Genomic DNA, 17,992 nt, shown 5'->3' with positions numbered 1-17,992 from the left:
AGATACTGGGCTGGCTCCATATAGGAAGGGTTTGGAGGGATATGGGCCCGGTGCTGGCAGGTGGGAGTAGATTAGGTTGGCATAGACAAGTTGGACCAAAGGGTCTGTTTCCGTGCTGTACATCTCGAATACTCTGACTCTAACTGGGAGAATAGAATGGAATCTTTAAAGGAAGCAGGGTGCAAAGATTTATAGTCCAGGTAACTGTGTTAGTCAGTGGGTTTATAGTGGATATTGGTGTCCAGTATATCCCCAGAAATGGAGGCAGAGATGTTAAGGAAAGGAGGAGTCAGAGATTGACCTGGTGAAGGGAAAATTGCAATGAGAGCTCGAAGCAAAATTAAAAAATGTTTCCAATTCCAGACAAGAGGGGGAGGCGACATTGAGGATATCATTATATATTGAATGAAGAGTTTTTCTTTGGGGCCAGAACAAGACTGGAACAGGAATGTTCTCCATACCCCACAAAGACACAGGCATAACTAGGACCCAAGTGGGTACCCATGGCCACCCCTCTGACCTGAAGAAAATGAGAGCAGTTAAAAGAGATGTTGTTCAGGGCGAGGATGAATTTGGCCAAGGGGAGGAGGGTGGTGGGGGGTAGGAACAGTTCAGGCCATTTTTCCAGGAAGAAGTGGAGAGTCCTGAGACCATCCTGGTGGGAGATGGAGGTGTGGAGGTATTGCACATCCATGGTAAAGAGGAGGCAGCTAGTGTCTGCAAACTGGAAATTCTGAAACTGCCACAAAGCTTCTGAGGAATATGTGGACAGCGACTGAACCAGGGGAAAAAAGACTGAGTCAAGGGAGGAAGTGGTGAGCTCTGTGGGACAGGAGCAGGCAGAAACAATGAGATTGTTTGTGGATTTTGGGAAGGAAGTCGAAGTGAGTTGTGTGGGGTTGGCGGGCTATCAGCTTGGAGGCAGTGCTCTCAGATCCAACCCTGACTTTGTTATGAAGCCTGCTGATCAGGGTGGGACTGTTGTAGCCTGACAGACTGACCTCTACATTGTAGAGGCTGAGCGCCAACTCTCAGATACCTCCTCCTATCACTCCCTGGATCAAGAAGCCACAATGAAACATCAGCCCATTGTGACAACCATGGTCACTGACCTCATTTCATCTGGTGATCTCCGCCCCCCCCCCCCCCCCCCCCCCCCCCCCCCCCGCAAAACCCTCCACACTGCCTCCCAGCTGATAGGCCCCAGCCCTGCATAGCTCACTTCTACCATCTTCCAGGGACATTTGGGCTCAGGTGATCATCCTTCAAAGCAAATTGGCCAACGTTTTAACATCTTTCTCATCGAAATGTAGCAGAGTTTTAACATATTATAACAGGCTGATAGCCAAGTTCGGTATCCATGAGGATGGCCATAACCAGGACTTTAGGTTCAGGTTCCACTACAAGTGACCCTATGCACTCTCTCGCACATGCATACACACAAGTACACATACACACACATTATTACATGTTCACACACTCTCATACACACATATATACACCCCCCACACTCATACCCACACATACACCCATTCACAGGCTTATACCCCATAACATTCATACTCACACATTTTACCAAATGCACACTTGGTTGCACACATGCAAACATACACTCTCTCATGTGCACTCACTCTCACATGTACACACTCAAATGCACACACTCACTCTCTCTCTCTCTCTCCTGCACGCACATAAATATAAGTCTATGGGGTGAATTTATAATTGCAGAATTATATTTGCAGACATATTCTATGTTGCTCAAAAATGCACAGTCTGCGTGCAATCAATGCAGACAGTTAATACGTCATATTTTGAAATTTTATTTTGGAAATAGAGCCAGTCTGACTCAAGATTGGGATACAGATAGACTCACACCTTTAATGCATTGTCTGAGCTTAGATGTCACTTTCTTTTTTGATAAAGCCTTAAGTTATCTTGGGAATGTGACTTAAAAGAAATGCTGGGATTTATGTACTAATGCACCAAAAGCTGCAACCCATTCTAAAAGATGAAACTCTTCATTACAATTAGTTTGTTCAATACATAATTTCATTTACATGATACTGTAATTTTTTGCTATCAATTCTGTGTCATATGATCCCACTTCACAACTACCAGATGAAGGAGCAGTGCTATGAAAGCTAGTGCTTCCAAATAAACCTGATGGACTATAACTTGGCATTGTATGGTTTTTAATTTTGTCCACCCAAGTCCAACGCTGGCTCCTCCAGATCAGGCATTTATTGAAATTTCATCAACTTAATTTCAAACCACACAGTCACCGTCATCTTCTGTGAGTTCACTCTTCACTCACCCCTTGTGCTTCTTCTCCCTCCACTTCTGCCATACTCTCTTCCCCTCACTCTCCCCTCACCTTATGCTTCAGTTTACCCTCACCAGTGCACTCCCCCTTGCCACTACCACCACACTTTCCCTCTCCACAATTCCCCCTTCTTCTCCCCACTCCTCCTGGCTCTCCAGATGACACTGCACTCCCCAACCTACTCTCAACCTTCTCAGCCCTCAGTTGACCCCTTTCATTGCTCTCACCTGGGCACTCAATCCTCCCATTGCTCACCTCCCTCTGAGTTCCCCCTCATTCTCCACACCTCTCTCTCTCATATCGCCCCTTCACTCTACCCTCCTCTCTCTCCCACCTCTCCTCAATCTCCACTGTCTAACACACATCTCCTCACTCTTCCCCTCTCTTTAACCTTCCCCTCCCTCCTGCGATAAAATTAAGGTTAAGGTTTTGTTCTTCCTGTCCACTTCATTTCCTCACCCACTCCCCTCCAAATGATCCCTCTCACCTCCCTCACTGCTCCCTCCCCAGCCTTCCACCTTACCCATCCTTTCTCCTCATTCCTCCATTCTCATCACTCACTGCACTCTCCCTCACTCACTCCCCTTTCCCTGACCCTTCCCTCCTTCAAACTCCCCTTTTCCAGACTTGCCCTATATCCCCTCCACTCCCATCCCCCTCTGTCTCTCAACTCCTCACAACCTACTCCCCTCAGTCTCCCTGTTCTCTCTCTGCCTTCCTCTCTCTGATGGTGTTATTTGATCTCTCCCCCAGCTCCAGCCCCTGTGACTCTGGATCCGAACACAGCCCATCCCCGGCTCATCCTGTCTGAGAACCGGACCAGTGTGAGACTCAGAGACAAATGGCAACCGCTCCCTGACTCCCCGGAGAGATTTGAACACTGGGAATGTGTCCTGGGATCAGAGGGATTCACATCAGGGAGACATTACTGGGAGGTGGAGGTGGGGGAGAAGACAGAATGGTTTCTGGGTGTGTCCCGAGAGTCTGTGGAGAGGAGAGGAGAGGATGATCCAAGCCTCGAGACCGGAGTCTGGGCTGTGTGGCTGTTACCCGAAGATGGTTATTTAGCTGCCACCCCCTCCTCTGACATTCCCCTCTCCCCGAATGTGCATCCCTGGAAGATCGGGGTTTTCCTGGACGATGAGGGTGGACAGGTGTCATTTTACAATGCGGACACCATGTCCCATCTCCACACTTTCACCCACACTTTCACTGAGAGGATCTTTCCCATCTTCTACCTGGGAGAGAATGATGATGGGAAAAACCCCGGCCCACTGACAATCTGCGGGATTAAAGGGCACTGACAGATCCATCCCATAATTTCACCCCGTCCCCCTGCCTCCTGCCAGCTGTAAACTGATGGGGGTCGATCTCAGTCACAGGTGGAGAGAGAATCCAGGTTAACATTCCGGGATTAAACCCTGTATCGGAACTTAGAACTGAAAGATCAGCAAGGAGTTGTGTAGGGCTGGGGCAAAGAAGGAGGGCTGTTCTCATGCTGCCTGGGTCATTAAATTGTTTTTTAGTTAATTTGTTTTGTTTCTTGTAATCATAACAGAAATGTCATATTGATTTTGTTCAGACTCTCACCATGTTGCTGTAATGTATATTTCCCATGTGGCACAATGACACTGAGAAGCAACTTGTTTTGCTCAGGCCTGTAAATATTGTCCAGCATGTCACTACTCTGTCATAAAATGGAGGAAAGGAATCTCCTCTGACTATGGGAGCTTATTTAAAATTAGAGTCAGAATATGTCTGAGAAGTATTTGAATATCCACATGGGGTGAAATTGCTGGAAATATTGATTTGCAAACTATTTCAGATTTGCAAGTGGGGGGGTGAACTGATTGTGGATGTCATGATCAGATATTGAACCATTTTAAATACAGTTAAGTTGGTGCACACTGGAAAGTAAATGTAGTTATAGTTTTCATTAATTGCCTGATTTATTGCCTGTCTTCATTGTGTATATCAGTGAAATAATCCTTCAAACACCACTATGTCATCGTCTGTTTTATTAAAAGCATGAGTCAAACACTGTCTATCTGTAACCTTGTTAATATTGTCCCTGTATGCGCTGAATTATAATTTATATGATGTGTTTTCTGGCACCAACAAAGCACTGATAATCGCCGAATTGGCATTTTCCACTCTAATTATTCTCATTCTTGGAAGGTGCAATAAAAATACGAGTTTTAAGAAACTACTTTGTTTGATACTTTTTACTTCATCGTTAAATTCATCAATTTGTTACGTAATTTAAAATCCGAAAGAACTGTTAATCAGAAACAAAAACATAAGTTGCTGGAAAAGCTTAGCTGGTCTGGCATCATCTATGGAGAGAAAGCAAAGTTAACGTTTTGGGGCCAGTGACACTTCTTTGGAAGGTCTTTTTTGTTTGCTGGCCCTGATTGTTGTGTGAAGAATGCTGATCAGGAACAGGGGGACCTTCCCTGCATCTCCTCACAACAGGATCTGAAGCCTCCTCTTCAGACAGAGGCAGATTTGCTTTCACATTTACAGGAACAGGATTGGACCCTCTGGGCTGGAAATCTCTGCTGCCGTTTCATTGGATTATGGAGGATCTCAAATCATTTCACCCGTTTTTGCTCCACATTCCCTGATCTTGCCTGTAGATCCATCATGTCTCAGGGGAAAATAAAAATCCACATTGTCTTTAACATCTGTTTGTGATAAAGCAAACATCAGAAACTCACTCCTGAATCATCCAGTTTTACATATAGTGATGATGATTCCTCCCCTTCCCAATATCCCCTTCTACCTCCCTTCTTCTCAGGCTGACCATTGGAGAGAAGAGTTTCCAAATTTGAAAGGTTGGGACTGAGATAAGGTTGGGGGAGGGGAAATGAGGAAGCTGGCGAAATCTGCATTCATCCCTTGTGGTTGGAGGGTTCCTAGGCGGAAGATGAGGCAGTCTTCCTGCAGACATCATGTTGCTATGGTCTGGCAATGGAGGAGGCCAAGGATCTGCATGTCTTTGGTGGAGTGGGAGGGGGAGTTAAAGTGTTCAGCCACGGGGCGGTTGGGTTGGTTGGTTTGGGTGTCCCTGAGGTGTTCTCTGAAATGTTCTGCAAGTAGGCGGCCTGTCTCCCCAATGTAGCCTGCTCCACAACACAAATTCACCTGCACCTCCACACACATCATTTACTGCATCCGCTGCACCCGTTGTGGCCTCCTCTACAACCTTATCTCAGTCCCAACCCTCAAACTCAGCACCGCCTTCTTGACCTGCAATCCTCTTCCTGACCTCTCCGCTCCCACCCTCTCTCCAGCCTATCACCCTCACCTGAAATCTCCTTCCATCTATCGCATTCCCAACGCCCCTCCCCCAAGTCCCTCCTCCCTACCTTTTATCTTAACCTGCTTGGCACACCTTCATCATTCCTGAAGAAGGGCTTATGCCCGAAATATCGATTCTCCTGCTCCTTGGATGCTGCCTGACCTGCTGCGCTTTTCTAGCAACACATTTTTCAGCTGTGATCTCCAGCATCTGCAGTCCTCACTTTCTCCCAGAACAATGCACCTAATCCATATATCCCTGAACACTATGGGCAATTTAGTATGGCCAATTCACCTAACCTGCACATCATTGGGCTGCGGGAGGAAACCAGAGCATCTGGAGGAAACCACGCAGACATGGGGAGAATGTGCAAATTCCATACAGAATTGAACCTGCGTCCCTGCTGCTGGGAGGCAGCAATGCTAACCACTGAACCACCGTGCCACCAAGTGAGGGCAATCAAAGATGCCCGGACACCTATGCCTGTCAGGAGCTTGGGGCATTTTTTGGTCTGATAAATTATTGTGGAAAGATTATACATAACCTTTCATCCTCCTTGCACCTTTGCATAAGCCTTGAAAGCGCTCTCATAGATAAGCCTAACATTCAATGAAGTAAATAAACAGCTGCCATGCCTCTAATGTGGCACATTATGGTCCCAAGAATGATCTGGTATTGACATGTGATATTTCCCTGTATGGCATCAGGATGGTATTAGCTCATAGTGGCCCAATGAAAAGGAACACCCAATAGCTTATGCACCCAGGAATTTGGCTAATGCAGCTTGTAAATACACCCAGAAAATGGATTGGCAGTCATAATTGGGCTCAGGAAGTTCCACCAATACTTTTATGGATGGAAATTTGTGATAATCACTGATTATTTACCCTACTTGAAGAGGACAAGGCAGTGCTCCCTATAAGTTTGGGCCACATTCAGCAGTGAATTTTAATACTAAGTACTTATAATTATAAGTTAAAACACCATCCAGGAGGCCAAGTAGCAAATGCGATATATTGAGCCTTCTCTTGCTGGCAGATACGTCACCAGTGGTGCCCCTAACATTAAATTTTCATGACATGATCCCAGTCACAGCTAAGAATATCAGATTTTAGGCACAAAGATCCAGTCCTTATAAATGGAAACATCTGTTATTAATGGGGGAAACCAAAGGGCCATTACAACTAGAATTGAAACCTTTCTCGACTGGAGAGACAAGCTCAGTGTAAAGGCTGACATATTGTTATGAGGAGCAAGGGTGATTTTCCCAAGCAAAGGTCACTACTAGACAGTGGCTAAATTCCACCAGGGTCATTCAGGGGTCTCCAAAATGAAGATGTTGGCAATGAGTTATGGCTGATGGCCAGGCTTGGACACAGATACAGCCCCATTAGGGGCAGAGCAGTGCTCAGAGTGTCAACAAGGACAAGAATTACTGCCAGAAGCTTCCCACATCCATAGGAATGGCCAAGCAAACCTTGGACTCTGGTTGCATGTCAACTATGCAGGTTCTTTCATGCGTTCAATATTCTTAGTCATGGTAGACACTGAATCAAAGTAGATGGACATGCATAGAATTCATTCCTCAAACATGGGGATGCTGGTAGAAAAACTGCGCATATATTTTGAACACATGGAGTCCCAGAAGTGTTGGTCACAGTTAACAGGCTATCATTTACTAGGAGGGACTTTAGTTACTTCTTTAATATTGAATGGGATTTGACATACACAGTCAGCTCCATACTACCCATCATCCAATGGCTTGGCAGAAAGTGCACGCCAAACCATGAAGGTGGATTAAAGAAACAGCCTGCAGCCTCATTAGATACCAAGCTGTCACATTTGTTGATTGTGGGACCATCCCAAATGCAGCTACAGGAATAGCATCAGCAGAATTGCTAATGGGTCAAAAACCCCGCATGAGGTTAAGTCTGATCTTCCCGGACCTGGGAAAGAAGGTGACATGCCATCAGGAACACCAGTGCAGGACACAACTTCTGTAAGTAAGAGAGATGGTTTAATACAGTGGGCCAAGTTTGGTATAAGCAATCATGGAAATCGCCTCACATAGGTCAGAGGCATGGTTAACCTCAGGTCAGGGCTAATGGGTTTTAACATTCTAGCAGGTGTGATGATCCTGAATAAGCATTTGGACCATATGAAAGCTGTAAACTTGTAAACAGTGCCGCAACAAAACATACCCTGTCCTTGGAATGTCTGAAATGCTGTTGCAACCTGTGGATTCACTTTCTCCATCAAACTGAATCCTCTGTATCAGATTTGGACTTGACAGAAGTAGCTACCTTGATGCCTTTGCTGCCAGAAGAGAATGAAGTTTGGCGAAGGTGTTCCAGGCACAAAAGGCCAGCTCCTGTGCATTACATGCAGCCCATGTTTGATGCCAAGTCAAATGAACCTGATACACTGCTAAAATATCCCATGATTTTCTCCAAGAGAAAGGATTGGTCTATTTCTGCACACTCAGAATGGGAGGGATGTAGTGATTGTAATGAATTGAATTGAATTGAATTGAATTTATTATCACGTATCGAGGCACTGTGAAAATCTTTGTCTTGTGAGCAATGAGGTCAGCTGGGTGGAGAATATGAGTTGCTTGTGTTATGGACCAAACCAAGTCCCCTTCAACTATATCAAGGAGATAGCATAATAAAGACCCTAACTTTTACCTTATTTAAAAGCAAATGAGTTCCAGATGAAATTAAATTGGTTACAAAATGCATTTTACTCTTACCCTACAAACAAGTTAAAATACAAACAAAAGGAAAGAAGATCTTTGGTATAACTTTAACTCTTGATGGAGAACTGAAAAGAATAATAGATTATTTAACTACTAAACACCACAATTCTAATATAGTAGCATCCAATATACACAACCTTGGCATATTCAGTAAAATTGATTGACTCACATGCAATATTTTTCCAGTCAAGAAGGAAATAACATCAAGAGAAAATCATGGTATAGATAGAGAGAGAGAGCGAGAGAGAGAGAGAGAGAGAGAGAGAGAGAGAGAGAGAGAGAGAGCGAGAATTCAAGCCTTTTGCTGTAGCAGGGTGAGATGTATGGCAGCTTCAAAAACCCTGTACCTATGGGAACCTGACTCCACCCATTCATGATGCTTCTATTTTTCCAACTTAAAAGAAAAATCCAAGACCTCACAAGCTGTTTACTTGTTAGCTTAGAACAGAGTGCTGTTCACCTGTGTCTCAACCTATCTTTATTAAAAAGAGCAGGACAAAATACATTTATAAAGCCTCCATAATGTCACACCACCCCACTTAAAGAATGAACCATCAATATGCAAAGATGTCTTCATTTTTAAAAACCTTTAGTTTTATGCTCTTTGTACACTACAATACATATATATTACACTGACTGTAAACCTACAAACATTCAATACGACAGTCCATTTCTTTGTCACCGAACACCATCTTCCTTCATCAAAGTCATGACAATGCCTTGGCAATTATGTTCTCTCGTCCTGCCATGTGCATAATTTTCAATTTAAATGGTTATAACAACAAACTCCATCTGAACAGCCTGGTACATGCATCATTAGATTTTTGCAAAAGCGTTAAGGGATTATGGTCAGTACATACAATTGTCTTCGACACATTACTGGCAAGATAAATGTTAAAATGTTACAATGCCAACATCAAACTCAAGGTCTCTTCCTCAATTGTGGAATATTACTGTTAATAAATATTCAACTTTCTGGAAGAATACCCAATAGACTTTTCTACCTTTTTGTATTCTTGTAAGAGTCCAGCACCAACACCCGCATCACTCGCATCGATAGCCACTTTGAATGGTTCTGCATAAATAGGTGTGGCTAACATTGGGGTAATGGTTAATATAGCTTTCATCCTGTCAAGTGCCTTCTGACATTTCTGCAATCACTGAAATTTTCTGTGTTGCTTCAGTCAGTGAAGCAACCACACTGCTAAAATTTGATACAAATGTTTTGATAAAAATCACTCAGTCCCAAGAATCGTACTACTTCCTTCTTCAGCTTTGACATGGAAAACTCCACAATAATCTTTAATTTCACATCTCATGGGGCCATCTGCCCATGTCCAATGGTACGGCCAAGGAACATGACTTGGGCTTTTGTGAAATCACTCTTAGCCAGGTTTATCACCAAGCCCACCTTCTGAAGTAGATTGAATAATTTCAATAGATGCTCCAAATGTTCCTTCCATTTGTGCCAAAAATCACTGCATCATCTATGTATGCAACAGAATTGGGTAATCCCAAATGATTTTATCAGTTAGTGTTTGAGATGTAGGCTGATGCATTTTTCATACCAGATGCCATAACTTAAAATTGGTAAAGTCCACTCGGTATCACAAGAGCTGAAATTTCCTTCGCTCTCTCAGATAAAGGTATCTGCCAGTATCCTTTGAGTAAGTTCAATTTAGAAATATAAATTGCTTGTTCACCTTCTCAATACAATTTTCCAGCCTTGGAATAGGATATAAATCAGATTTTGTAACTTCAGTGATTTTATCATAATCAACACAAAAATGTTGGGTATCATCTGATTTTGGCATCATTGTTATGATCACCAGTTGCTGCAACTCACTTTGACTATATTGCCTTCCAGCATGCTTTCAATCAATTTTGAACCTATGCCAATCTTAGATGGTTAGACTGTTGCTTAATTGGAAAAGCATTTCCTATATCTACATCATGCATAATCTCTACATATTTCTACGTATCCCTCCACGTGATTGCAATAACTGTTTCAGATCATTTCAGTTTTCCTCTGGAGAGTAACTCAATAATTTTTCCCAATTTTTAAAAACTCCCTCACTGTTAAATTTAATTTGAGGAATATCAAATTCAAATATATCTGGATTTAGTTATTCACTCCAAGTACCACATTCTCCTTTTGCTTCTCTTTCCTATCAAAATACCGCTTGAGCATATTCACAGGACACATTGTGTGAGTATTCCTTCCCTCTGGCATTTTAATTCAATAAATCATCTCACTCAATTTCCTTTCAATTTGATAAGGTCCACTAAAACTTGCTTTTAAAGTTTAACCTATCACTGGGAGCAACAATAACAATTTAAACTAAATAGAGTGGTATAGGGGAAATTAGAAAACCTGAATTAAAAGAGGAGGTAAAACTGCAGAACTTGAGAGAGGTTTTTAAAATCTCCAGCACAGACACAAATTGGACAGAGTATCTGGAAAGAGTTAGCAATCATACTTCAAGTACACTGGGCAAACAAATGACTATGAGAGGTGGGACAATTAATACAGGACTGAAGGTGTTGTATCTGAATGCACGCGGTGTAAGGAATAAGATAAATGAGCTTGTCGTGCAGATCGAAATTGGCAGGTATGAGGTGGTGGGCATCACGGAGACATGGCTGCAAGGAGATCAAGATTGGGATATTAGACAATATGCATCCTATTGTAAAGGTAGGCAGGTGGCAGAGGAGTGGGGTTGTTCTATTAGTAAGAAATTAAATTAAATTAAAAGTGAGAAACAAAGTAGGGTCAGATGGTGTAGAATCTGTGTGGGGTACAAGTGAGGAGCTGCAAGGGTTAAAAAACAAACATAGTTGGAGTCATGTACAGGCCTGCAAATAATAATCATGAACTAGGGTGCAAGATACACCAGGAGACAGAAAAGATGTGTAGGAAAGACAAAGTTACAGTGATCATTGAGAGATTTCAATATGTGGGTAGACTGGGAAAATCAGATTGGTAGTGTTTGCAAGAAAGGGAATTTGTGGAATGTATATGAGGTGGCTTTTTGGAGCAGATTGTGATTGAGCCCATGAGGGAACCGGCAATACTGGATTTAGTGTCGTGCAATGATATAGACTTAGTAAGGGAACTTAAGGTGAAACAGTGAGCAGTGAAGATAGAATCAGCAGTAATGGTATTTCAGCTGAATAAACATAACTACAGAGGCACGAGGGAGGAGTTGGGTAGAATTGACTGGGAGAGGAGCCGAGCAGGGAAGACAGTGCTACAGCAATGGCAGGAGATTTTAGGAGTAATTCAGAGGCACAGCAGAGATTCATCCCAAAGAAAAAAAAAGCATGGTAATGGAGGATGAGACAACTATGGCTGACGAGGGAAGTCAGGGATAGCATAAAAGCAAAACAAAAGCATATAAAGTAGCAAAGAATAGTGGGAAACCAGAGGATTGGAAAGTTTACAAAGATCAACAGAGGACAAAAAAAGAAGAAATAAGGAGGGTGAAAATTAAATATGAGGGTAAGCTAGCCAGTAATACAAAGGAAGACTGTCAGGGTTTCTTTCAATACGAAAAGGGCAAAAGAGAGACAAATGTGGACATTGGGCTGCTGGAAAATGACACAAGAGAGAAATGGCTGAGGAACTGAATAATTATTTCACATCAGTCTTCACAGTGCAAAACACAAGTAATATCCCAAAAAATCAAGAGATTGAGGGAGCAGAGATGAGTATGGTGGCTATCGCCAAGGAAAAGGTGCGAGAAAACTAAATGGTCTGAGGGTGGATAAATCACAAGGACCATTTAGACTATACCCCAGTGTTCTAAGGGAGATAATTGAAGAGATAGTGGAGGCATTAGTGGTAATTTTTCAGGAATCACTAGAATCAGGAAGTGTTGCAGTGTACTGCAAAATCACTAATATAAGACACCAGGGAGAGTGTCAAAAGGGAGTAAGGCAGAAGAGGGGAAATTGCAGACCAATTAGCCTAACCTCGGTCGTGGGTAAGATCCTTGAATCCATTATGATGGATGAGATTTCTGAATACTTGGGAGTATATGGTAAAATAGGACAGAGTCAGCACAGTTTCATCAAGGGTGGGTCATGACTGACAAATCTGCTAGAATTCTTTGAGGAAGTAAAAGCAGATTAGACTGAGGAGAACCATTGGATATTATCTACTTGGACTTCAAAAAGGCCTTTGACAAGGCACCACATAGAAGGCTACTGAGTAAGGTAGCGGCCTATGATGTTAGAGGCAAGGTGCTAGCATGGATAGAAGCTTGGCTGTCTGGCAGAAAGCAGGGAATGGTGTTTCACAAGGCTCAGTGTTGAGACCACAACATTTCACTTTATACATTAACAATCAAGGTGAAGGAACTGAGAGCATTCTAGCTAAGTTTGCAGATGACACAAAGATAGGTAGAGCATGGGTAGCATTGAGGAGACAGGGAGGCTGTAGAAGAATTTGGACAGGTTAGGAGATTGGATGAAGAAGTGGCAGATGGAATACAACATGACAAAGCGTGAGGTCATGCATTTTGGTAGGTAAAATAGAGGCATGGACGATTTTCTAAATGTGGAGAAAATTCAGGAGTCTGAAGTGCAAAGAGACTTGGGAGTTCTAGTCCAGGATTCTCTCAAGGTAAACTTGCAGGTTGAGTCAGTAGTTAGGAAAGCAAATGCAATGGTGGCATTTATTTTGAGAGGACTTGAATATAAAAGGAGGCGTGTACTTCTGAGACTATATAAGGCTCTGGTCAGGCCACATTTGGAGTATTGTATGCAGTTTTGGGCCCCATATTTCAGGAAGGATGTACTGGCCCTGGAGCATGTTCAGAGGATATTCATGAGAATGGTCCCAGGAATGAACAGCGTAACGTATGAGGAAAGTTTGAGAACTCAGGTCTGCACTAAATGGAGTTTAGAAGGATGAGGGGTGATCTAATTAAAACTTACTGAATACTGAATGGCTTGGACAGAGTGGATGTTGGGAAGATGTTTCCATTGGTAGGAGACACTAGGACCTGAGGGCACAGCCTTAGAGTAAAGGACAGACCTTTTAGAATGGAGATAAGGAGAAACATCTTCAGCCAGAGAGTGGTGAATCTATGGAATTCACTACCACAGAAGGCTGTTGAGGCCACGTCATAGTGTGTTTAAGATGGAGATAGATATGTTCTTATTGTAAAGGGGATCAAAAGTTACAGTGAGAAAACGGAAGAATGGGCTTATGATTCTCATCAACCATGATTGAATGGCAGAGCAGACTGAATGGGCTATGTGGCCTAATTTCTGCTCCAATGTCTTACAGTCTTATGGTCTAACAATTTATCTCCTTTAGTAAAACCACAAATTTTTGTTGTTTTCTGCTTTCTGTTTCATCACCTGCTGTGCTACTTTCAAATGCTGTCGAGCCAACTCACACACTAAAATAGACATAGTTCAAATATGTGGTAACTGAACTCTTGCTTACCAATATTTCCTTAATTAATTTCAGTGGTCCTCTCAGCTCAGGTCTGAAAATTAATTTGGATGGACTGAACTTAGTTAATTTGTTGGGTGCATCTCTAACTGCAAAAACTACAAATTAATTTCCTTTATCCCATTTCTTTGAATAGCCTTGACTATAAGCCATGGTCCTTAAAGTTTGACACTATTATTCTAATGCTCCTCACAGTTGATTTAAATTGTTTTATACCTAAGCTGTCCTTAACTTCCTTGAATATTGTTGATGCAAAGTTTGATCTATGACCTGATTGAATCTCTGGATTGTCTTTACATAGTAAAACAAAGTTTGGGAGAAGATTTGTAGCTCGGGTGCTCGTTGTTGTGGTTCTGTTCGCCGAGCTGGGAATTTGACTTGCAAATGTTTCGTCCCCTGTCTAGGTGACATCATCAGTGCTTGGGAGCCTCCTGTGAAGCGCTTCTGTGATGTTTCCTCGGTATTTATAATGGCCTGTCTCTGCCGCTTCCGGTTGTCAGTTTCAGCTGTCCGCTGTAGTGGCCGGTATATTGGGTCCAGGTCGATGTGTTTGTTGATAGAGTCTGTGGATGAGTGCCATGCCTCTCGGAATTCCCTGGCTGTTCAGGGAATTTATAGGGCAAGCCAAATAGAGAATAGCCAGGGAATTCCTAGAAGCATGGCACTCATCCACAGACTCTATCAACAAACACATCGACCTGGACTCAATATACCAGCCACTACAGCGGACAGCTGGAACTGACAACCAGAAGCGGCAGAGACAGGCCATTATAAATGCCAGAGGAAACATCACAGAAGCGCTTCACAGGAGGCTCCCAAGCACTGAGGATGTCACCTAGACAGGGGACGAAACGTTTGCAAGACAAATTCCCAGCTCGGCGAACAGAACCATAACATAGTAAAACATTTGAGTAACTCATCTACAGTCCTTTTAGACATGATATTGCAAAATGAAATTGCCTCTGGAAATAGTCTAGACACAGCTATTATGATCAACAAATATTGATGACCACTTTTTCTTTTAGGGAGTGGTCCAACGTAATAAATTAAGACTTGTAAAATGTTCCTCGATGCTTGAATGGGTGTTAGGATGAGGGTGGACTGACCTTGCCTCCGCTTAACTTGACTCCTTCCTGTCGACCTTCATCCAGGAACTTCCCAGTTACATTTGAGACACGTTCCATGCCTTCCATTTCCTCCATGATTTCCGATTCCCCAGCCCTCAACACCTCATCTTCACCATGGAAGACTTTCTGCACCTGTATCCTCCATGAGGAAGATTTAAAAGCCACTACACCAACACCTTCCACCCTGACCTTAAATTCACTTGGACCATCTCCAACTCTCTTTCCCTTTCCCGCACCTCTCCATCTCCGGCGACTGGCTCAACACTGACATCTACTTCAAATCCACCAACTCCCACAACTTCCTTGACTACACTTCCTACCATCCCACCTCCTATAACAATATGATCCTTTATTCCCAATTCCTTGGCCTTTGCTGTATCTGCTCTCAGGATGAACAAGTCCATTTCCAGATGTCCTCCTACTTTAAGGTCCGTAATTTCCCCTCCCCTGTGATCAACAATGCCTTAAATTGTGTCCCCTCCATTTCCCACACTACTGCCCGTGATATGCCATCCCCCAACCCCAACAAGGATAGGATCCCCCTTATGAATCACTTTCCATCCCACTAATCTCCAAATCCCATGTATAATCCTTCGCTATTTTCATCACCTACAATCAGATACCACCACCAAAAATACATTTCCCTCCGCACCCCAATTTGTGTTAAGTAGGGACTGTTCCTTCTACAACTCCCTCCTTAGGTCCACACTACCCATCAAACCCCTCAGTATCTGGCAACTTCTTCTACTGCTGTAAGAGGTGCAAAGCTTGTGCCCACACCTCCTCCATCACCCCCATCGAAGGCCACAAAGCTTCATTCCAAATCTGGCAGAGATTTACTTGTATCTGCTTGAACCTCATTTACTGCAGACAATGGTCTCGATGAGGTCTCCTCTACATGAGAGAGACTGAACACAAACATGCAGAACTGTTCAGGGCTCATCTCTGGTCTGTATGCACCAACCAAACTCACTTTCTGGTGGCCATTCACTTCAAAAGCCTCTCCCATATCCCCATGATGTGTCTATACTGAGCCTCCTCCACAGCCAAAAGGCCACCCACAAATTGGAGGAAGAACACCTCAACTTCCGTCTCGAAAGCCTCCAACCACATGGCCTCAACATTGAATTCACCAGTTTCCAAATCTCCCCTCCACCCCAACCCCTTCGCAAATTCAATCCTCTGACTTCACACCACCCTCTTGATCCATTCCTGTTGAAGGACTTTTGCCGGAAACTTTGATTTTCCTGCTTCTCGGATGCTGCCTGACCTTCTGTGCTTTTCCAGCACCACTCTAATCTTGACTCTGATCTCCAGTATCAGCAGTCCTTATTTTCACCTACCTGGGTCCATCTTCCTTTCCACATATCCGGTCCACACTTCCCACCAACCTACCGTCATCACCTTTTCCCTGCATCCATCTATTACCATCCCATCTACTATTTTCCTCGCCCCACTCTCCCTCCTCCTATTTATTTTTCAGCTCCCTTCCCCCTTCCCAGTCCTGATGAAGGGCTATGCCCGAAATGTTGATGTTCTTGCTCCTCAGATGTTATCTGATCTGCTGTGCTTTATCCAGCACCACACTTTAACTGAGAATATCTGAGGGATGGTTAGTAAGTTTGCAGATGACACCAAAACTAGTTGTATAGTGATAATGAAGAAGGATATCTAAAATTATAAATAGATCTTGACCAATTGGGTCAATGGACTGATGAGTGACAGATGGAATTTAGTTTGGATAAGTGCAAGATATCGCATTTTGTTTTCACAAACAAGGGAATGACTTATACAATTAATAATAGGACCATGGGTAGAACTTAGAGAACAAAGGGTTCAGGTAGATTATTATTTGAAATTTGCAACATAAGTAGATAGAGTGGTTAGGAAGGCATTTAGCATGCTTGCCTTCACTACTCAGATTTTTGAATATAGATGATGGGACATTATGTTGAGGTTGTACACGATATTGCCCCTTGTCACCCAGTTCTGTTTGGAGAAAGTTGTCACCCAGTTCTGTTCTGCAGATGCTGGAGATCAGATTCAAGAGTGTGGTGCTGGTAAAGCACAGCAGATCAGGCAGCATCTGAGGAGCAGGAGAATCAACGTATAGGGTGGAAACCCTTCATCAGGAATCCAGATCCAGTTGCCTTGTTATAGGAAGGCTATTATCAAACTGGATAGGGTTCAGAAAAGATTTAGCAGGAATTTGCGGGTTGGAGTGTTTGAGTTATTAAAATAGGGTAAATCGGTTGAGACATCTTTACTGACATAACCAATCTGAAAATTACGTCTCAATTTTCCTCCCGGATTCTTTTGCTGTTTTCAGAAGGCAGAGGTTGACTGGTTCCTGCTTAGAAAGAACCTCTGAATTTATTATTCAAAAGCCAGAGCTTTCAGCTACAGGTAAAAATAAATAAGTTGATTTTCTTCAGTCTTAAAGGGGCTTTTACAGCAGAGAACAGAGACAGCTCCTGAGCTGTTGGAAATCTGAAGGCTTCTTTGTATTTTGTTCATAGTTCCAAGTTGTGCAGCTTCCTGAGAACCAGTCACATCATTGTTGGCAGGCTTTTGTCATCAGTAACTGGTCACTAATCTACAAGCCAATCAGCTTCTTGTTGCTGGCTCAGTCGCCATTTGTAAGCCCTCCTTCTGGCACCAGCTCATCTGCAACTTCTCCTACTACTGCTGGAGCCAGCAGCTTTGTAAACAGTGTTTAAAATGAGTCAGGTTACTTGCTTTCGAAAACAGTTATCCTTGGTTTTAAAACACTTCAGACTATTTCAGATTGCAATAAAATAAAAAGATGCACTGTTCAACAAGGTAAAAACTGTATCACTAAGTCTGATTTATATTTCTTTGTTTCCTCTCCTTAACCAATACAATCACGTTAGCTTCATTTTTGAGGTGTGAGTGGTGACAATACTATACTGCAATCTAAGTTGGGAAATTGTCCTCCACTTTGCCTTCTGGTGGCAAAAACTCAGTTTGGTAACAAAGCAAAGACAAAGCA

At 43.0% G+C, this 17,992-nt stretch overlaps 1 pseudogene; it reads left to right on the top strand.

The window, feature by feature from the left end:
• The window catches only part of LOC140455112 (uncharacterized), an 86,809-nt pseudogene that overhangs the window by 7,698 nt on the left and 61,119 nt on the right, over positions 1–17,992 (top strand).

This window comes from Chiloscyllium punctatum, chromosome 30 (assembly GCF_047496795.1).
Source record: "Chiloscyllium punctatum isolate Juve2018m chromosome 30, sChiPun1.3, whole genome shotgun sequence".
In the NCBI taxonomy this organism is placed as follows: domain Eukaryota; kingdom Metazoa; phylum Chordata; class Chondrichthyes; order Orectolobiformes; family Hemiscylliidae; genus Chiloscyllium; species Chiloscyllium punctatum.
Note: the sequence above shows the minus strand (reverse complement) of the source record. Positions and strands in the feature narration are given on the sequence as shown.